The sequence below is a fragment of the Phacochoerus africanus genome, chromosome 1 (assembly GCF_016906955.1).
Source record: "Phacochoerus africanus isolate WHEZ1 chromosome 1, ROS_Pafr_v1, whole genome shotgun sequence".
Taxonomy (NCBI): Eukaryota; Metazoa; Chordata; class Mammalia; order Artiodactyla; family Suidae; genus Phacochoerus; species Phacochoerus africanus.
In genome coordinates this window covers 107,238,273-107,257,883 of record NC_062544.1, presented here as the reverse complement: position 1 = coordinate 107,257,883, position 19,611 = coordinate 107,238,273, and the positions used below count along the sequence as shown (strand labels likewise).

At 37.2% G+C, this 19,611-nt stretch overlaps 1 protein-coding gene across 4 annotated transcripts in view; it reads left to right on the top strand.

Annotated features, from left to right (window-relative positions):
• Positions 1-19,611, top strand: part of ANO10 (anoctamin 10) — a 229,891-nt gene that overhangs the window by 81,419 nt on the left and 128,861 nt on the right. Inside the window, exon 12 of one of the 4 annotated variants that reach the window (XR_007133880.1) lies at positions 6,899-7,027. The exons of the other annotated variants lie outside the window; for them this stretch is intronic. The gene's annotated coding sequence lies outside the window, so the exon portion shown is untranslated. The remainder of the gene's footprint in view (positions 1-6,898; positions 7,028-19,611) is intronic. 4 annotated transcript variants of the gene reach the window in all.

Genomic DNA, 19,611 nt, shown 5'->3' with positions numbered 1-19,611 from the left:
TAATTCAAGGGCACATAATAAATAAGCCATGAATATGTATAATAAATTAAATTCCTATATAATTTTAAGCCTTTTTTGGAAAAAGCAATTTATTGTATTTTAAAGGGTTTTTTTTTTTTTTTTTTACCTCCTTCCAAATTGAGTTACTTTTAAAATATATTGCAGTTCCTGCCATGGCACAGTGGGTTAAGAATTCTACTGCAGCTGCCTGGGTTGCTGCAGAGGTGCAGGTTTCATTCCTGGCTCAGGCACAGTGGGTTAAAGTATCCAGTGTTGCACAGCTTTGGCTTGGGTCTCAGTTGGATCTCAGCCTGGGAACTGCCATATGCTGTGGGTATAGCCATAAAAAATAAAATAAAATTGTTTTTATGTAATTAAATTTGTTAACAAACAAAGAAGACTTAGACAATGTAACCATTTTATAAAGTTGATTGAGAGAATTAGTGTTTGCATATTTAAATTGTGGATGAATTGAACATTTCAGTAGCTTTTCTTGTTCACATTTTCAAAGCCAGGAAACTGTAATTTTTATTTAGGTTTTTGATTCTGCAGGATTTTTTTTCAATTAAAAAAATTTTTTTTAAGCATGATTGAGTGTGCAGCATAAAATCAAATACAAGACAAAAATCATTATTTTAGGTTGTTAACTGTCATGTTACAACTTTTGTGTATTTACTGCCATCTAGTGTTGCCTTTAAAAATTAATGACACTTCAATACTACTTTTATTTGTATAACAGTCACAGAAATTTATTACAGACCAAGAGAATAGCGTACCAATATACGAAAGCATATGATGAAGTCATGTGAAAATGCCATGTTCTAGGTTAAAAATAGTCAAATATTGAGGATTTCATAAGGTTCAGCCCACAGGATTAAATCTTATCTGAATGATTTCCCTTAAAAATCATCATCCTCACTTTTGAGACAAATTTATTTCATTTCTTTGATGTAATTTCAAGGATCACTATTTTAAATGCAGAATTACACAAAGATCTCCATTTCCTTCAAAATAGAAATGTCCTAAAATCCTCTAAATATCACATTTGATAATCTTTCATTTTAATGTTAAATGCATTTAATTTTCTTTTAATTCTAAATTTGGCCAAATGCACCAAATCTATTGAATGCTAACAATTCACCTACTAAAAACTGTTCTTTTTTTATAATGATTTTTATTTTTTCCATTATAGCTGGTTTACAGTGTTCTGTCAATTCTGCACTGTATATATAGCAAGATGACCCAGTCACACATACATGTATACATTCTTTTTTTTTTTTTGTCTTTTTGCCTTTTCTTGGGCTGCTCCTGTGGCATATGGAGGTTCCCAGGCTAAGGGTCGAATCAGAGCTATAGCCACCGGCCTACGCCAGAGCCACAGCAACATGGGATCTGAGCCGCGTCTGCGACCCACACCACAGCTCATGGCAACGCCGGATCCTTAACCCACTGAGCAAGGCCAGAGATCATACCCACAACCTAATGGTTCCTAGTCAGATTCGTTAACCATTGCACCACAACGGGAACTCCCATGTATACATTCTTTTTTCTCATGTTATCATGCTCCATCATAAGTGACTACATATAGTTCCCAGTGCTTCTAAGGTGAAAATGTATTAACTACTCACCTAGAAGTTGCACTGCATTTCTAATGGTTAAGTCCTGGTGACCAGCAAGCCAGTCTGCACCGTGCATATTTAATTGGTAGTTTTAGAAATATCACCTAATTGCAGTTTTTTAAAAAAGTAAGTTGATTACTTTTTTCTAGTTCTGCTTAGAAAGAGTTGATTCTCATCTCTTTGTAATGACTAAAGATGTCTTCAGAGAGTAGACTGAGCCCTTATGTTTCTTTTATGCCCTGACTCACAGCCTTTATTTTCCTGTTTTTAAAAAATGGTTTCAGACATAAAGAAAATTCTCAAGCATAATGCAGATAATCCCTATATATCCCTTTAGTAGCAGTCACTTATTTTGAACATTTTGTCATATATGTGCTTGCTCTCTCTCTGTCTCTAGATTGATAGAGATTTACATTGGTGTTTGTATCTACATATGACTGTTTCAAACTATGGAGATTCTGTTTCTGTACTGCCTCTTAATACGTTGTGGCCATGGGCCAATCACCTTGTCCTGTAAGTTTATTTCCTTGACTGCTGTTTGAAGCCAGTACAGCTTCCTTTCTAGGGATGCTCTGAGAGTAAAGTAGACACATATGTAACCCTGATCACAAGTGTCCGGCATGAGCAGGTGCTGAAAAGATGCAGGTCTTGTTACCACTCTTACAAGGCAAGATATGCACAAGATTGTACCTGGGAGATGCCAAACACAGAGCTGGGCAGTTGGTCAAGGCGCAAGGGATGTAAGCTGAGGTTCTCTGCAATGGCAGGATGAAGCTTTTGTTATCTTTATTTTCATTCCATCATTATTGGTTAAGCAGGCAGTGTAGCAGCATGGAAGTAGCTTGGGGTATCAGAGTCAGGGAGTAGATGAGTTAGAATTTCAGCTCTTCCCTTCATCTCTGCACACCTTGCTTTCCTCAGATGTAAACTGAGGGCATTGGTAATGTACACAGGAAGGGATGGCACCAGGTCTGGCACAGAGGAGGAGGTAAAAAGTGATAACTTCACAGCACCACCCTTGTTCATGAGTTAATTCTTCAGCAGTTGGTTCATATGTCTCTGTCAGCTCACTGGAAGCATTTCCGTGGTCTTGGCTCGTGGTGATAACCCTGAATTGGTCTGTGCTAAAGTTTCTTATTTACATATTAATCGCCTCCTCTTAGGCGCCGTTTCCATCTTGTGATATGATCCCATTTTTCTTCTCTTTTCCTGGTCTTGTTCCCACACCGAGTTCAGCCTCTTCATCAAGTCTTGCTCATTCTGACTTCCGAATTTCTGTTTAGTCTCTCTTCCCTGTTACCATTGGCATGGTTTGGGTTTAGGCTCCCACCATTTCTCATCTAGACTTACTTATTTAAAAGCTCTGTTGAGATATAAATCACATGCCATACAGTTTACTTACTTCAGGTATGCATCCTGCAGCTCTGACCTAGACTTTTAAGCAGATCCTCACCAGCTGTTTGGTGTTCATGCTTTCTCTCCTCTGTCCCATGCTGTCTCCTTCTGGAGTGGTTATTCCAAAGTGAAACTCTGATCGTATTCCTCCTCTGCTGCAGTCCTTACACACATCTCCATGGCTCACAGAAGAAATGCTCAAGTTGAGTATCAGATTCTTTACAATCTCCTTTTCCCCTTCCCCTCCCCTTCTGCTCCCTTTCAGCCTGGGACATCCCAGAGCCCTTCCGGCAAGTTGCTATTAGCATTTCCTAAAACTGTGTCACAGTCATGGATCTCTTCCTCCAGACTGAGCTTCCTAAGGGCAGAAACAAGGACAAGCCCATAATAAATATTCAGTAACTGAGAAGTGTCCATTCCATACTTTAACTCTTTGTTTTCAAATGATTAAGCAACTGCTTGTTAAATGTTAATGCATGAATGAATGAGTCACATATAGTTTTTTTTTTTTAAATTAGTGAACATAGAGTTAGTGGCATTTATTTGAGAATTAACCCCAACTTTATAATTAAAGACTTTGTTGCGGAGTTCCCGTCATGGTGCAGTGGTTAACGAATCCGACTAGGAACCATGAGGTTGCAGGTTCGGTCCCTGCCCTTGCTCAGTTGGCTAACGATCCGGCGTTGCCGTGAGCTGTGGTGTAGGTTGCAGACGCGGCTCGGATCCCGCGTTGCTGTGGCTCTGGCGTAGGCTGGCAGCTACAGCTCCGATTCGACCCCTAGCCTGGGAACCTCCATATGCCGCAGGAGCGGCCCAAAGAAATAGCAAAAAAAAAGACTTTGTTGCACCTTTGGGAAATATACTAACAAAAACCTCTAGGCAGAATAGTAAAATTTGAACTGAGTTAGGCAATACGGCATAGTGATTAATTACATGGGCCCTGGATTCAAATCTTGGCTCCAGTTTGAAAAGCTGTGTGTCTTTGAATGAATGTGAATAGTTCAATACAGTTATTATGCACGTAAATGAATAAATGCATGTAGTATGCTTACCACAGTGCTTGGCAAGATTAAGTATTTGGTATTTGTTATTTTTATTTCAGAAAAAAATCTCTATTCTCATAAAAGTCTCTTTTATGAAAGACCTGATTAAAGTCTTATTAAATTCTGAGGTTTCAATTTAAAGACTTGCCTGGAAGGAACCCACAACGAACTCTTCATCTGATCTCCACTTCCCAGTGGCAGAAGATGTGTTGGGTTCCTGGAAAGATAAATAAGATTTTTGACCTTTGGATTAGGTTACTTTTGGATCAAATTATTATTATTATTATCATCATTATTATTTTTGCTTTTTAGGGCCGCAGGTGCAGCACATGGAAGTTCCCAGGCTAGGGACTGAATTGGAGCTACAGCTGCCGGTCTACACCACAGCCACAGCAACGCAGGATCCGAGCTGCACACGACAACGCCAGATCCTTAACCCACTGAGTGAGGCCAGGGATCAAACCCACACCCTCATGGATACTAGTCAAATTTGTTTCTGCTGTGCCACAATGGAACTCCCTGGATGGAATTACTGAACTGAGTTTTCTCCTTCCTCCTTTGTTTCCTCAATTCTTACAGTAATCTTGGTAGTTTTCTGTTCTTTTTATGGGCTGTCCCCCTCTTGAGCTTTAGCCAGTTGAAACATTGCTCTATGTTCTCTTATTGGTGTGGGGAAAAATTAAAGATAGTCCAGGTAAATTCTTTCATTGAACATATGTTTATTGTGTGTTTACAGCATGCCAGGCATTACCAAGATACCTGGCTTTAGGGTTCACAGACAGGATTCTCCAAGAGATAAGTTGTAGTAAAAGGCCTCTCCTAGCCTTGCGCAGGTGACCCAGGGCTCTCCATCCCCTCCTGACAGTGCTCCAACCTGCACAGGCTCTCCCAGCCTGCTGGGCAGGCCCCCAGGCAAGATGTCCACTCAGGAGGTCCGTGCTCACCAAATCTGTTTATGTGTGGTAGTCTTCTTACTGTGATTGGCATAATTTAATTAAGTGGAATGAAAACTGATGAAATGTATGTGCTAAAATAGAGAGAGCCATTGTTTCCGTGAAAACCTGTGGAAAGACTCCATAAAGACACATTACTATCAGATTGGATAAAGATGAGTCACTTATAAAAGATTAGGGAAAAATCATAAAAATATGGGTAGCTTCCAGATTCTGTTTTCATACTGTTTCACAAATGTCTTTAAGTTTTCACTATTCTTTAAAGAAAACAAACCTGGGAATCTTTGACAGGGGTGCTGTTTATGCCTAGGAGACTGAGAAACTCCTTCAGGAAAGGAAAGGCCTTGGCTCCATATGAAGAGATTTGCAAATAAATGTACATTTAAATGTTTTCTAAAATAAGACATTAAAAATAGTCATTTTTAAGTGGTTCCTCATTTTGATTAACTGAGAAATTACTGAGCCAGTAAATGAGGAAATAGGACCTAAAAGAGCTTTCTGTCCTTAGGGAATATGAGATTAGGGGCCTGGCTTTTAAGTTTGTCAGTTGATGGGAAATATTTTGTTGAAGGACCCAGTGCCCTTCAAATTGATGGTTAGTACAGAATCTGCTTAAATGTGACTTTGTTGATGTCCATTTTTTCTTGCAAATTACTTTGCATTCTTTTAAGGTATTAACAGTGGTTAACTAGCCTGTTTCTTATCCTAGAAAGTTTAGGAAAAGGGAAACCTCACACCTCTAGAGGGGGAGAGATCAGTTTATACTCAGAATGGAGTCATTTTCAGAAAAGAATATTACAAGGATCAAGAATTGGAAAACTCAGAGTTCTCATTGTGATTCACTAGGTTAAGAACCTGAAATAGTGTCCATGAGAATGTGGGTTTGATCCTGGCCTCACTCAGTGGGTTAAGGATACAGCACAGGTTGCAGATTCGGCTCGGATCCTGTGTTGCTGTGGCTGTGGCTTAGGCCACAGCTGCAGTTCCAATTGGATCCCTAGCCCTGGACCTTCCATATGCTGCAGGTACAGCAGTAAAAAGAAAAAAAAAAAAAGAGCATTGGAAAACCCAACAATTTCTCTACACTCTTGAGTCATAATTTCAAAGTATTCAAATGTAAATACTCCAAATGTCCAAATATAAAATGAATTGGGTTATTCGTTTCTGAGGTCTGTCTCCTCTCAGTCGATGTTTTCAAGGCCTTTCGTCAATTACCTGCTCCCTGAATAGCTCCTATTATATCCCAGCCTGGTGCTGCCTACCCTCAACTACAGACAGGCCATGAGCATCGGCTTCCTCTTGGATTTACCTGCTGACCGTCTCCTTGCATGACAGTGAACTTCCCTTTGAGATACATAAACCATTTCAAAGTCAAACTTTACTTTTTTCTCTGCTTTTCTGTTTTATTCCTTTGGAGAATGGGAAGATTAGAAAGCATTTTTGGTTTCATTTTTTTCCCCTAAGATGGAAAGCAAGTTGTGCTTCAGAAATATTGAAAGTAGACTTTAAGAACATAAGAAATCTGCAGTATTTATGGTGTTGGATGGGATGTTGAGAAATACCTAATCCAAGGGGAAGACTTTTGGTGAGGCCTTCTATGGCAGGGGACCTCTTTGAAGAAAACTCAGGACATTGGAGTAGCTCCGGAGGCAGCAGTGCCATGGGAATGGAGCCATCTGTAGGTTTTCTTAGGGAGAGTGAAGAGCATGAATTGGGGATGAGGGGCCATTGGCTGGAGAAATGGATGGAGGGCTCAGAGCTCATGATGAAAACTGTACAGTGTGTATACATTTCATTCCAAATTGGTCCCTTTTAACCTGCAATATTAATTTCTCTTTATTAATGCCACTTCTACTTGGCCATTCCAATGACACATGAAAATGACTAGATTGAAAATTGAGTCAACTGCATCTCGCCATTATGAGACTGAACTTCCGTCCTTTATTTCCTGGGGAGTAGCCGCCTCTGCAAGTTAAGAGGACTGTGTGGATTGTGACTTAGGAGCTGGCCCTGTGAGGTAGGATAACTGCATTGGCTGTCCTCTGCCCTGGGCCACGCCCCTGCCATGGGCCACGCCTCTACCCTCGGCCACGCCCCCACTCTCCTCTGTCTCAGGGTTTCCGGGAGCCTCCAGGTTTCTCTGACCTTTCCATGAGGGGCAAAAGACCAGCCAGGGTATGCCATGTCCTCTTTTCCATTATCCTCCAACCGGCCTTGCTTTTTTGGTCTCTCCAGTCCTGTTGGTCCCAGTTCTTTATGCCTTTATTTCTTCTGCCAGAAAAATAAAATTGTCAGAATAATTGTTCTTGAGGACCTGTTCTTTAAGCTATCCATCAGTGCTTTCACATAACTTATTTTATTTCCACTTAAGACACTGTTCTGTTTTCTTGTCTACACTGGAAATACAAAGACAAGAAATCACACTTTGGCTCTCCCAGGAGACCTCTGTTCACAGGCAGAGCATTTCAATAATCATTTTTGATGCCTATCTTCTTGCTTTTCCCCTCAGTTAAAATAGTGCCTTAAATTCATGTTTGTCAGCATCTAGACCATGATTAATCACTCCTTTCCTTTTTTATTATGGTTGATTTACAATGTTCTGCCAATTTCTGCTGTACAGCAAAGTGACCCAGCCATATATATATATATATATATCCAAGGTGCTTATAAATGTAAGACGTTGATATTACCACTATAGTGTCTTCCTTGTTAATGAAATGTGTTCCCAATCCCATTATGTTATACACCTTATAAAAGTGGACTATTTACAAAGATGTTAAGAGCCATGAGAGGAAGGGAAAGGAAGTTTTCGAATGCTGATTTCTTTCTAAGAAAGCTTTTTATCTTCCAATTGAAGGAATGTAAACGTCATGTTTTGTGTGTGTGTATTTTAATAAGATGTGCCTATTCTGAGCCTGAAGATCAGGTTTATCCCTTGGCAGCTGGAGCACAAGGTGGATGATGAGCTGCAAAATGTAAAGATATGATTATCCCCACACTGCTGTCAATGGGCCCCAGCTGGAACCATCTCTACATGTGCACAAGGTTGTAGTGCTTCCATTATCCTTTCCACCTCAGCACTTCACTGGATAACTAATTGGCACCATCTGTGCTGATAATTAAGTTTGTGATGTGGTCATTGGTGCACAAGGAATTCAGGTTGAGGAAGTATTTTACAGCAGAAGGGTGTTGAGATTAGAGCAGAAAATATGCAATTTATTAATAGTCTTTCATAATCTGTTGAAGAAAAGGAACCGCAGGGAAAAAGAGCAGCTCTCTTTTGGGTCAATGATACTCTTCCACTGAGGGTTTAGGAAGGCAGGGGAGCAAGACTCTGGTCGGGGGTGGGGGGGAGCTTATTGCATTGTCTGCTCTTTGGTGTTAGATTTGTCCTATAGATTGTTGTAATATGCATCCAGTCTGCATTTGAATATAAAATTTACTGAGGGTGATTGCCAGGGATCCGGAGTAAGAGTAAGGTGAGTGGTTGATTGACTACAAAAGTAGTCAACCACTTTTGTACAAGGGCATTTTTGAAGTAATGGAATCATTCTATATTCCAAGTATGGCAGTGGTTTCACAGCTCAGTGCATTTGTTAAAACTGGAAGAGCTGTACACAAAGATGAGTGATTTTTACTCTGTATTCATTTAAAAATAAAATTTAAGGCATATACAAATTTATTGAAAAACATGTTTTGGAAACTCTTTTGTCTGTGGTTCAGGATGTGTTTACAAGATGAAAGAACTAATTTTTCCCTGAAATTAAGAATGAAAAACCTAATACCAATTAATCTAAAATTTGATTTTATATAGGAAGTGGCTCTTTGCAAACTCCAAATAAGATTTTATAATTGAATTTTTGGAGATAGTGCTAAAAGGAATAAGAGAAGAAGGCTTCTTTGGCTTTTCTTTTTTGAGCTCTCATAACTTCAATATAAAAGGAGCCCATTGTCTTGAATATTGTTTTGCTGATGAGAGGAAATTAATGAGGTGAGGTACTGTTCTCAGACATTTGCAAATTCACTGGTCATGCTTACGAACAACAAGGATCAGCTGTTTTCTGTTTTGTTGTTTTCAGACTGTTTTCTAAATGTGGGTCATGAAGAGAAATGCAAATAGTTTTGTGAAAAGTAATAACTGCTGTTGAGCCTATTAAAGGCACAAGATATTTTTCATGTGTTTCTAGAATCAGCAGGATTTGTAGGACAAATAGGAAGCACACATTAGGAATGATTAAGAGAGGTTTCAGGTTGATGTCAGTTAGTGGAGTAATTAAAAACCATAAAATATATACTTGGTAATTTTTAAATAAGTAATTTCAAACTAAAAGAACTAAAAGGACCTTTTTAAACAACTTGGAATATTAAATTTACTCCTGAATTTGAGTTTTATGAGGAATGTTTAAATAGAATATAAAATATCCTAAGCCAAGAAGCTGTTTAAAGGTTTAACCTGAAGAATAGTTTTTAAATATAAAAAACTAAATACTGTATAACTGTGATTCAATTGAAAGCTGATTAATCAATTGGGTAACAAATATTTATTGAGTACTTTCAGTTTCTATGCTTTAAAATAAGGGTCAGTGACTTTTTACAGCTAGGGTGCTAAGTCCCACTTATCAATCTTTGGGGAGAGAGAGAAGGTTTATAATCTAAAGTCTTTGAGAGGAGTCCTAGTTCCAGCCCTTATCAACTGATAGCAAATTTATTAATGTGTATGTTAGCTGAGATTAATGGAATTTGGATTTTCAGGACTTTTCTCCCTATTGTCATGGTCTGTGTGTCACTAAAACTTAACTGTCATTTGTACTGATCACAGTTTAGTTAGGCTCCTTATGGTGCACTTACTGGACTGGTCTGAGAACTGTTTGTTAGTAGTTTGCAGAAAAGTTAGGAGCTCATACCAAAATGTAAATCAACAGGCTGCTTCCTTCCTTGAAAATGTCTATGAATGGGGAAACAGTGTTGGCTGAGCTATGAGTATGCTTACTGGTGGAGTTGATTTGCCTCCCGGTACAAGTCCTTCTCTCCTCATGGACTGGGAGCACTGCCCTGACCTGCACTGGTTTGCAGCAGGGCAGTGGAATACTCCGTTCTCTTCCGTCCTAAGAGTGCCCTTGGATTTGGAGAACGTTCATGCTTCTAAGCAGGAGCAGTGCCTATTTGGTTGTTTCCATTCAACTCCAAAGCTGTGGTGCTCCAAGGTCCTACTCCATGGTGTCTCTTTCCAGGTGGACCCTGGGACAGTGGGTAGGGGTAGAGGCGTCGTCCTACAGAGTGGTCACCTCTGCCGTCTGGCTCTGTGCATTGGAGTTGTCTGGAGCATTGTTTGGGTCAACAAATTGTACTGTTTTGAGACTGTGCTATTAGGACCTCAGCTATTACCTTAGCTGCATTCTCTTGGGTGTGCATGTGTGCATGCGCGCACGCACACACACACACACACACACAACACACACAGTCTTCATCCAGAAACAGCAGAAGATATTCAGCTGAGCATTGCAACCATTGGGAGAAAGAACCAGCTCCAAGCATTCCTTCTATGTTCTTTTTGTTTTATTCATATAACTTTTAATCAAGTTTTTGGAGAAGCTCTTCTCTCCCATATATACCTTTTGCTTGGGCAGTGGTAGTTGATCTCACTCTCCATGTGGCTTTATATCTGGTAGTATCTTTTGGTATGCTTTGTTTCTGTTATTAGCTGGCAGTATGGAAACTACAAAGGTATTTCTTTACAGAAGTAATGATCTTTATTTAAATTTTTTGTTATTTTTTGAATAGTAATACATTTATAGGATTCAAAATTTGAAAGATTCAAAAACACGGTGGAAAAAAATCCCTCTACCTTCCAGTCAAAAAATTCTCTTTCATGGAGGCAGCCAACATGATAGTTTTTTTATATATACTCCCCAGGGATATTTAATGTGCAAATAAACAAAAACACACATAAGAATAAGGATTCATGAGCAGAATTTAGTGAATTTGTTTTACACCTAGTTGTTTAGTACAGATAAGAATGCTATTGGTAATTTTAAAAAAATTTCGTAAAGGAATGCATATGTAGGACAACCTCTGGTGTTATTGAACTTTAGAATTTATGACTTGAATTGTATTTTACAAAGCAGTTTTGACCTTTTCAGCATAGTAGAAATCCTTGCATCATGAGGAAATGACAGGTTGAAAGGTAATGACTGGTGTGCTTGTTATTTCAGGCTTGGATCGGTTTCACCTATAGTTTAAGAAGAGCAAAAGCTTCTTATGAATAACAAATATTTTGTCCTGCTTTTTGCCAGGAATAGTACCAGGATTGGACTGGGGCCAAAGCATTGGAGCAATCTGTATATTTGTGCATTTTTAAAGTAATTTTTTAAAATAAGGATGAATTTCTTTAGAATGGCTCCTAAAGTCCAAGTCCATTTGAACAGATCATCATGCAGGTATGGGAAAAGAATCAGTTGCAGCAATATAATTCACAAAAATACACTGATTAGGGAGTTTTCAAGAGTTTTTCTTTTTTTAAATAAGCTTCATAAATTTTAAGCAAATGTGAAATAGGTATACTTTTTTAAAAAAATTAATTTGATTTATGTATTTTATGTATGCATTTACTTTATTGTGATAACACTTATCATGAGATCTACCCTTTTAAAAAGTTTTTGAGTATACATTAAGTATTGTTATATATAGCTCTGTGTTGTACAGCAGGTCTGTGTAACTTATTCATCTCACACAGCTGAAACTTTATACCAATTGAGTCCTACTAAGTAACTTTAATTGAACATTAAGTCTGATTAAGTAACTTTAGAGTTACTTGTAAATAGAAAAATTAACTTGTCTTTCTCCTTTTAAAAAAAATTTACTTTTTAAATTGAAGTAGAGTTGATTTACAATGTTGTGTTAATTTCTGCTGTATAGCAAAGTGACCTAGTCATTCACACACACGCATATATATATGAGAATGAATATATATATATATACTTTAAACAATATTCTTTTCTATTATGGTTTATTGAATATAGCTCCCTGTGCTATACAGTAGGACCTTGTTGCGTATCCCTTCCATGTATAATAGCTCACATCTGCTAACCCCAACCTCCCACTCTATCCCTCCCCCAGCTCCCTCTCCTTGGCAACCATAAGTCCATTCTCCTTGTCAGTGAGTCTGTTTGTGTATGGTAGATAGGTTAATTTGTGTCATATTTTAGATTCCACATACAACTGATATCATATGATATATGTCTTTCTTTTTCTGACTTAAGTGTGAAAGTAGATAATCTCTAGTTGTATCCATGTTGCTGCGAATGGCATTATTTCATTGTTCTTATGGCTGAGTAGTATTCCATTATGTGTATGTACCACATCTTCTTAATCCATTCATCTCTCAATGCACATTTAGGTTGTTTCTATATTGTGAATTAAGTGCTGTTATGAACATAGGGGTGCATGTATGTTTTTGAATTGTAGTTTTGTCTAGATACATATGCAGAATTGGGATTGCTAGATCATATGGTAACTCTATCCTTAGCTTTCTCAGAAACGCCATACTGTTTTCCATAGTGAGTGTACCAACTTATATTCTCACCCACAGTGAAGGATGGCTCACTTTTCTCCACATCCTCTCTAGCGCAGCATTTGTTACTTGTAGACTTTTTTTTTTTTTTTGTCTTTTTGCCATTTCTTGGGCTGTTCCTGCAGCATATGGAGGTTCCTAGGCTAGGGGTCCCATCGGAGCTGAAGCCGCCGCCTATACCACAGCCACAGCAACTCGGGATCCGAGCCACGTCTGCAACCCAACCACAGCTCATGGCAATGCTGGATCCTTAACCCACTGAGCAAGGCCAGGGATCAAACCCGCAACCTCATGGTTCCTAGTTGGATTCGCTAATCACTGAGCCACGATGGGAACTCCATGTTACTTGTAGACTCTTTAAAGCTGGCCATTCTCCCTGGTCCAAGGTGGCGTCTTACTGTAGTTTTGATTTGAATTTCTCTAATAATTAGCAGTGTAAGCATTTTTTCATGTACCTATTGGCCATTTATTTCTTCTTTGGAGAACTGTCTCTAGATCTTCTGCCCATTTTTCAATTGGGTGTTTGTTTGTTTTTGTTGTTGTTGAGTTCTTTGAACAGTTTATGTATTTTGGAAATTAAGCCTTTGTCAGTTGCATCATTTGCATATATTTTCTCCCATTCTGTGGGTTCTTTACATTGTGTTTATAGTTTCCTTTGTTGTACAAAAGCTTGTAAGTTTGATTAGGTCCCATTTGTTTATTTTTGTTTTTATTTCTATTGCTCTAGGAGACTGAATAGTTAAACTCTTTGAACTAGAAATTCTACTTCAAACAATTTATCCTCAGGAGAGAGAGTTTAGGGGTAGATTAGCTTAGCCTCAATGAACTTGCTTTAACCTTCCAGTTTTTCAGCCCCCTTTTCTCTTATTTTCTACTGCTTCTTTCTCCCTCACCCCAGCATATCCCTCAGCTCTTTTCTCCCTTTCACTTCATATTTCTATCCTCTGAAATGTATTGCCACCTCTTTTCTGCTGACAACCCCCTATTTTAGGCTTCCTTCTTTTCCATTCTTCTCCAGCTGTTTTGCTGAGGTCTCGAGCTGTATCTTGGGCTGGGAGCAAGCAGAGGTATATGAAGCTCTTCCTGGACTGGGGCTCTGGGTCTGGCCAGAGGCCTCAAATCCGGAGCAGAGAACATCTGTCTATTGCAGAACAGGAACCACTAAATTCCTAATCAGAGAGCAGTGCCTTTAGAGCAGGGCATACACTTTATATGAATTCTTTTTTTATAAGTACTGAAAAAGGGACTGAACACATGTAAATTTTACCTTATCACTGTATTTTTTAGAATCCCTGGGTCAGTGATTCTCAGATGCTTTTGGGGGGATTATTTTAGTTGTTTTGTTTTACTCTTTTGTGGCACAAAGCATTAAAATAATGTAAATTGAATTAATTTTGTTTTGTCTGACTATAAAGATAAAATATGAGGGATTTTTGAGGGTGATGGAACTGATCTTTACCCTGATTATGGTGCTGGTTTTACAAGTCTATGCAAGTATTAAAATTCATGAAACTGTATGCTAAAAAGTCAACTTTACTATATGATATGAAATCTAAAAACAAAACAACTTTGTTTAAAGAATTTTATGTCTGCCTGCAAATAGAGATGTCATTAATTAAGGAATTATATTATACTGGATGAACTGTTGTATGGCCCTATTATAAATATCGGGATTTCCAGGGACCTAGTTATGCTATTTCCCAGTCTTTCTACTCCCCCCTCCCTTGACACATGCCCATATTTTCATATTTAGTGTAAAATCTATTCCATACTGAGTGAAAATAGCAAATCAGTGATGATGGCTGTTTGAATTTTTTCCCTAAATCCTTAGGAAGAATTTTGAGCCATTTTTATTTTATTTTATTTAAAAATTGTTTCTTTTTAGGGCAGCTCCTACAGCTTATGGAAATTGCTGGGCTAGGGGTCTAATCAGAGCTGCAGCTGCTGGCCTATGCCACAGCCACAGCAATGCCAGATCCAAGCCATATCTGAGACTTATACCACAGCTCATGGCAACGCTGGATCCTTAACCAAATGAGCAGGGCCAGGGATCAAACCTGTATCCTCATGTATACTAGTGGGGTTCATAACCCGCTGAGCTATAACAGGAATTGTGAGCCATTTTTACATTAATATAAATTTTGAGGATTTATATGCAAAGTTTAAGTGGAGGAAAAGCATTTGCAATCATCAAAGCATAGGTTGCTGTTGCCCATTTATTTAGAGAGACTGAGTCCCTGTCCCTTTGACTATTAGACCTTTACTCTCCTCTTTGCATTATTAGTACTTCTAGAAATATTTGAAAGTTTAATCTTGGCTATTTTCTTCTTGCTGGCAGGATACAAATGATGTCACACAAGGGTACTGCCAGATGAATCAGTAGAGTACTAGTTGGGGACATATCCATGGTAACTCTCAATATGAGGATTTCTAACTATGGGGTAGGACATCACTGGACTTGTGACAATGCTGTCAGCTCTTTCATTAATATGTTTTTAATTACTTACAGTAAATGATAGAATTGTGAGATCACACATTATATTTTTATTTTCGAGACCTGCTGTCTGTTTTTTTAATAGCAGTTATAAAGCAGTAATATAAAATGTTAACTTTTCATATTTTAAAATATGGATGCTAGAAAAAATTCTGCTATAGACATCAGAAGATAAGAGATTTTTATCTGAATCATGGGAGGACCTTATTTTTACCTTCATTCTCATAAAAAATTTTGGAAAATCTGAAATAATTTACAAATCTAAAGGTAAAATGATATGGGCCTTGGTGATTTCTTTGGATAAGAGTTAAGCCAGGATTTGTAATTTTTAAATAAAGTTAAAAATGTTTCTCCAAAGTAAAATGGAGTTTACTTTAAAAATATATGTTGATTCTTGAGAACCTGTCATTTTGTTTTATCTTCCAATAGTTGAATATTTGTTAAGTAGTATGGGGTTGAAGTCAGGTCCAAAGTTAGAACACTCATACTTCTCACTATCGACTTATTTTTTAATCTTTTTGCCTAGAGTTTATTAACAGTATTGCACATTTAGTTTTTAGTTAAAAGAATATTCAGAATTTTGTCTTTTTTTAAATACATACATGCCACTTGAGTTTGAGATTTCTGTGACCTAACATAGGATCATGATTTTGAATGTTCCATGCATGCTTGAGAAGATACATTGTTAATAAGCATGTAATGTTATCAATGTCCTTATTTCTCCATAAGCTCCACCCTATTAAGCAGTGTTTAGGTCTCCTAAATTGTTACTTATTCTTTGTCCACTTGTGTTGGTTTAAGAATGGTGTTAAAGTCACCTTTAAATGGTAAATTCCTATTAAAAAGCATCTACTGTAGTTTCTGGTTTATGAATATAGTGTGTGTTATTTGGTATAAAACATAACTGCTATATTTTTCATTTTAAATTGTGACCTTTAACATTATAAAAATATTTTTTTGTTATTTTTAGTGCTTCTTAAAGTCTACTTTGTCTGATATTCAAATTGTATACCTGGCTTTCCTAATATTTCTGTTTTTTCCAGTGTTCCTTTATTTTATTTTCTTTTATTTTTAAAAATTTTTTTATTGTTATTTCCCCAATACAATTTTTTTTCTCTTGTACAGCATGTGACCCAGTTACACATACATGTATACATTCTTTTTTCCCCATTATCATGTTCCATCATAAGTGACTAGACATAGTTCTCAGTGCTACACAGCAGGATCTCATTGCTAATCCATTCCAAAGGCAATAGTTTGCATCTGTTAACCCCAAGTTCCCAATCCATCCCACTCCCCCACCTCCTCCTTGGCAACTGCAAGTCTATTCTGCAAGTCCATTATTTTCTTTTCTGTGGAAAGGTTCATTTGTGCCATATATTAGATTCTGGATATGTGATTATCAGATGGTATTTGTCTTTCTCTTTCTGGCTTACTTCACTCAGTATGAGAGTCTCTAGTTCCATCATGTTGCTGCAAATGGCATTGTTTTGTTCCTTTTTATGGCTGAGTAGTATTCCATTGTGTATATATACCACATCTTTCTAATCCAGTCATATGTTGATGGACATTTGGGTTGTTTCCATGTCTTGGCTAGTGTTCCTTTATTTTTAGCCTTCCCAAATCACTTTGATTTAGGTGTGTCTCTTACATACAGACTAGAACTGGGTTTTCTTTTGCAAGAAAGTTTGAAATATTTTACTTTTAATTGATGTTTTCAATCAATTTGCATTAATTGAGATGCATGATGTGTTTTGGTCTTAACATTGCCATGTTATTTTACTTTGATATACTATGGTATTATACTCTATTTATTGTGTTTCTTTCTCTGTATGATGTTTCTTTGCTCTCATTTTTCATGGGAGGGATTTAGGAAGCTTTGTTTTGTACTTTTATATTTTTATCTTCCATAATGTCCTTAATTCCCTTTGCCTTTACTTAGACTTCTACTATTTGGTTTTAAAGAACATCCTTTGATTATATATTATCTATTTGACAGTTAATGTTTTCCCCTTTCAATATTTCAGTTATATTACTCCTACTTTGTCAGAATGTCCAACATTTACGTATATCTTTTTTTTAGTCCTGGGTAAGCAGTTAAATCCCTTCAGTTCTTGCTGTCAGTCATCTTGCCCGTTTCCCTATTCATGTCTTTTTCTGTGAAACTTGTTTTCTAGTACAGTGCTTCTCAAATAATAATGGGCATTCTAGTCATTTGGACCTCTTGGGTGGGGTGTAGATTCTTATTCCTTACAAATTCACAGATAATGCTGTTGCTGTGGGCCATGAACCCTACTTTGAATAGCCAGAGATTCTTCAATTAGAGTACCTAAGTTCTTGAATGTTTAGGACTGTTCTCCTATAGCGTTTATATTTGAAGGACAACATGGCTGGTGTAAGAAAAAAATTTTGGTTAAATTTTCTTAAAGTTTCTTGAAAAGCTACTGCAATATTGTTTTATTTTATTACTCTCAAACTCTGATGCCAGTTCTGACTTTTCTCCTTTTGTCTGTGACTTGGTCATTTTGCTTTGAGGCCCAGGAGTTTAGTATTACTTTTTAAATTTATCTTTAAAACATAATCATTTTATAGTTGTATTTTCCAGAGTTTTCTGGTCCAAATTAGAGGTATATGGAATGCAGTTCAGGTCTCCTTTTATTTTGGGAACATTTTCTTTTTTATAGTTTTTAATATTAGCTGTGTTCTGTTGTTTGTTTGTCTTCAGGGTCTCCAGTTATATTTATGTTAGATCTTCTTTGCTTGTCTTTCGTATCAATCCCTTTCTTTCATTCTGACATCTCTTTATTTTATTTTTGTCCTCTAGATTTTTTAAGCCTTTTTTAAATGTTCCTTATTATAGTTTCATTTCCATCCATTCTCCTTTGGCTTCTTTGTAATTTAATCATCTTTTCTAAGATGAGTTTGTCTTTTTATTTAATTCTTTAATGGGTTGTCTCTCTCATTTTATATCATCCTGATTGTTCATTTTTTTGAAATTTGTTTTGAGTTTTTAAATTTCTTATTTATAGATTTCATTTCACAGTTACAAGTGTTTATTTAAGATTATTTCATTTAGGTTCAAATACTGACTTATTTTCATGTGGTTCATGTTTTGTTTAATTGATTGGCTTTTGTTTATTTTTTATTTTGTGTGGGGGAGGAATAAAATGAAAAATTGAAATACCTTGATTCTTAGTGTTTGTTTTATTCTCATAGTAGTTTTGAGTAGGTGTTGTCTACTGTTTTTTTGTTTACTTTGAAATGAATAATTTTCTTGGACTAGCTGTGTTAGTACTAGTTGACAAGGATAAGAGGTTTGAGTGGCTTACTCAGTTCCTTAATTTGAGAGTGCTCTCTTTCCCTGATTTGGTAAAATGCCATTTTTTATTTTTATTTTTTTGTCTTTTTAGAGCTGCATCTATGGCATATGGAAGTTCCCAGGCTAGGGGTCAAATCAGACCTATAGCTGCTAGCTTACACCAAGCCACAGCAATGTGTGATCCAAGCCATGTCTGCAACCTACACCATAGCTCACAGCAGCACTGGATCCTTAACCCACTGAGCGAGGCCAGGGATCAAACCCATGTCCTCATGGATACTGCTTAGGTTCATTACCAGTGAGCCATTATGGAACTCTAAATGCCATTTTTATTTATTTATTTATTTATTTATTTTTAAATGATTTTTATTTTTTCCATTATAGTTGGTTTACACTGTGCTGTCAATTTTCTACTGTACAGGGAAGTGACCCTGCCATACACACACACACACACACACACACACACACACACAGAGACATTCTTTTTCTCACATTATCCTCCATCGTGTTCCATCACAAGTGACTAGATATAGTTCCCTGTGCTATATATAGCAGGATCTCACTGCTTATCCATTTGAAATGCAATAGTTTGCATCTATTAACCCCAGACTCCCAGTCCATCCCACTCTTTTCCCCTCCCCCTTGGCGAACACAAGACTTTTCTCCAAGTCCATGTGTTTCTTTTCTGTAGAAAGGTTTGTTTGTGCTTTATATTAGGTTCCAGATGTAAGTGATATTTGCCTATCTCTTTCTGACTTACTTCACTTAGTCTGAGAGTCTTCATGTTGCTTCACTGGCATTATTTTGTTCTTTTTTATGAGTAGTATTCCATTGTGTACATATACCACATCCTCTTAATCCATTCATCCGTTGATGGACATTTAGGTTGTCTATGTGTTTTGGCTATTGTGAATAGTGCTGCAGTGAACACAGGGATGCATGTATCTTTTTCAAGGAAAATTTTGTCTGGATATATGCCCAAGAGTTGGATTACTGGGTCATATGATAGTTCTATATTTACTTTTCTGAGATACCTCCATACTGTTTTCCATAGTGTTTATACCAATTTACATTCCTATCAACAGTGTAGGAGGATACCCTTTTCTCCACACCCTCTCCAGCATTTGTTATTTGTTGACTTGTTAATGATGGCCATTCCGACAGGTGTGAGGTGGTACCTCACAGTAGTTTTGATTTGCATTTATCTAATAATTAGTG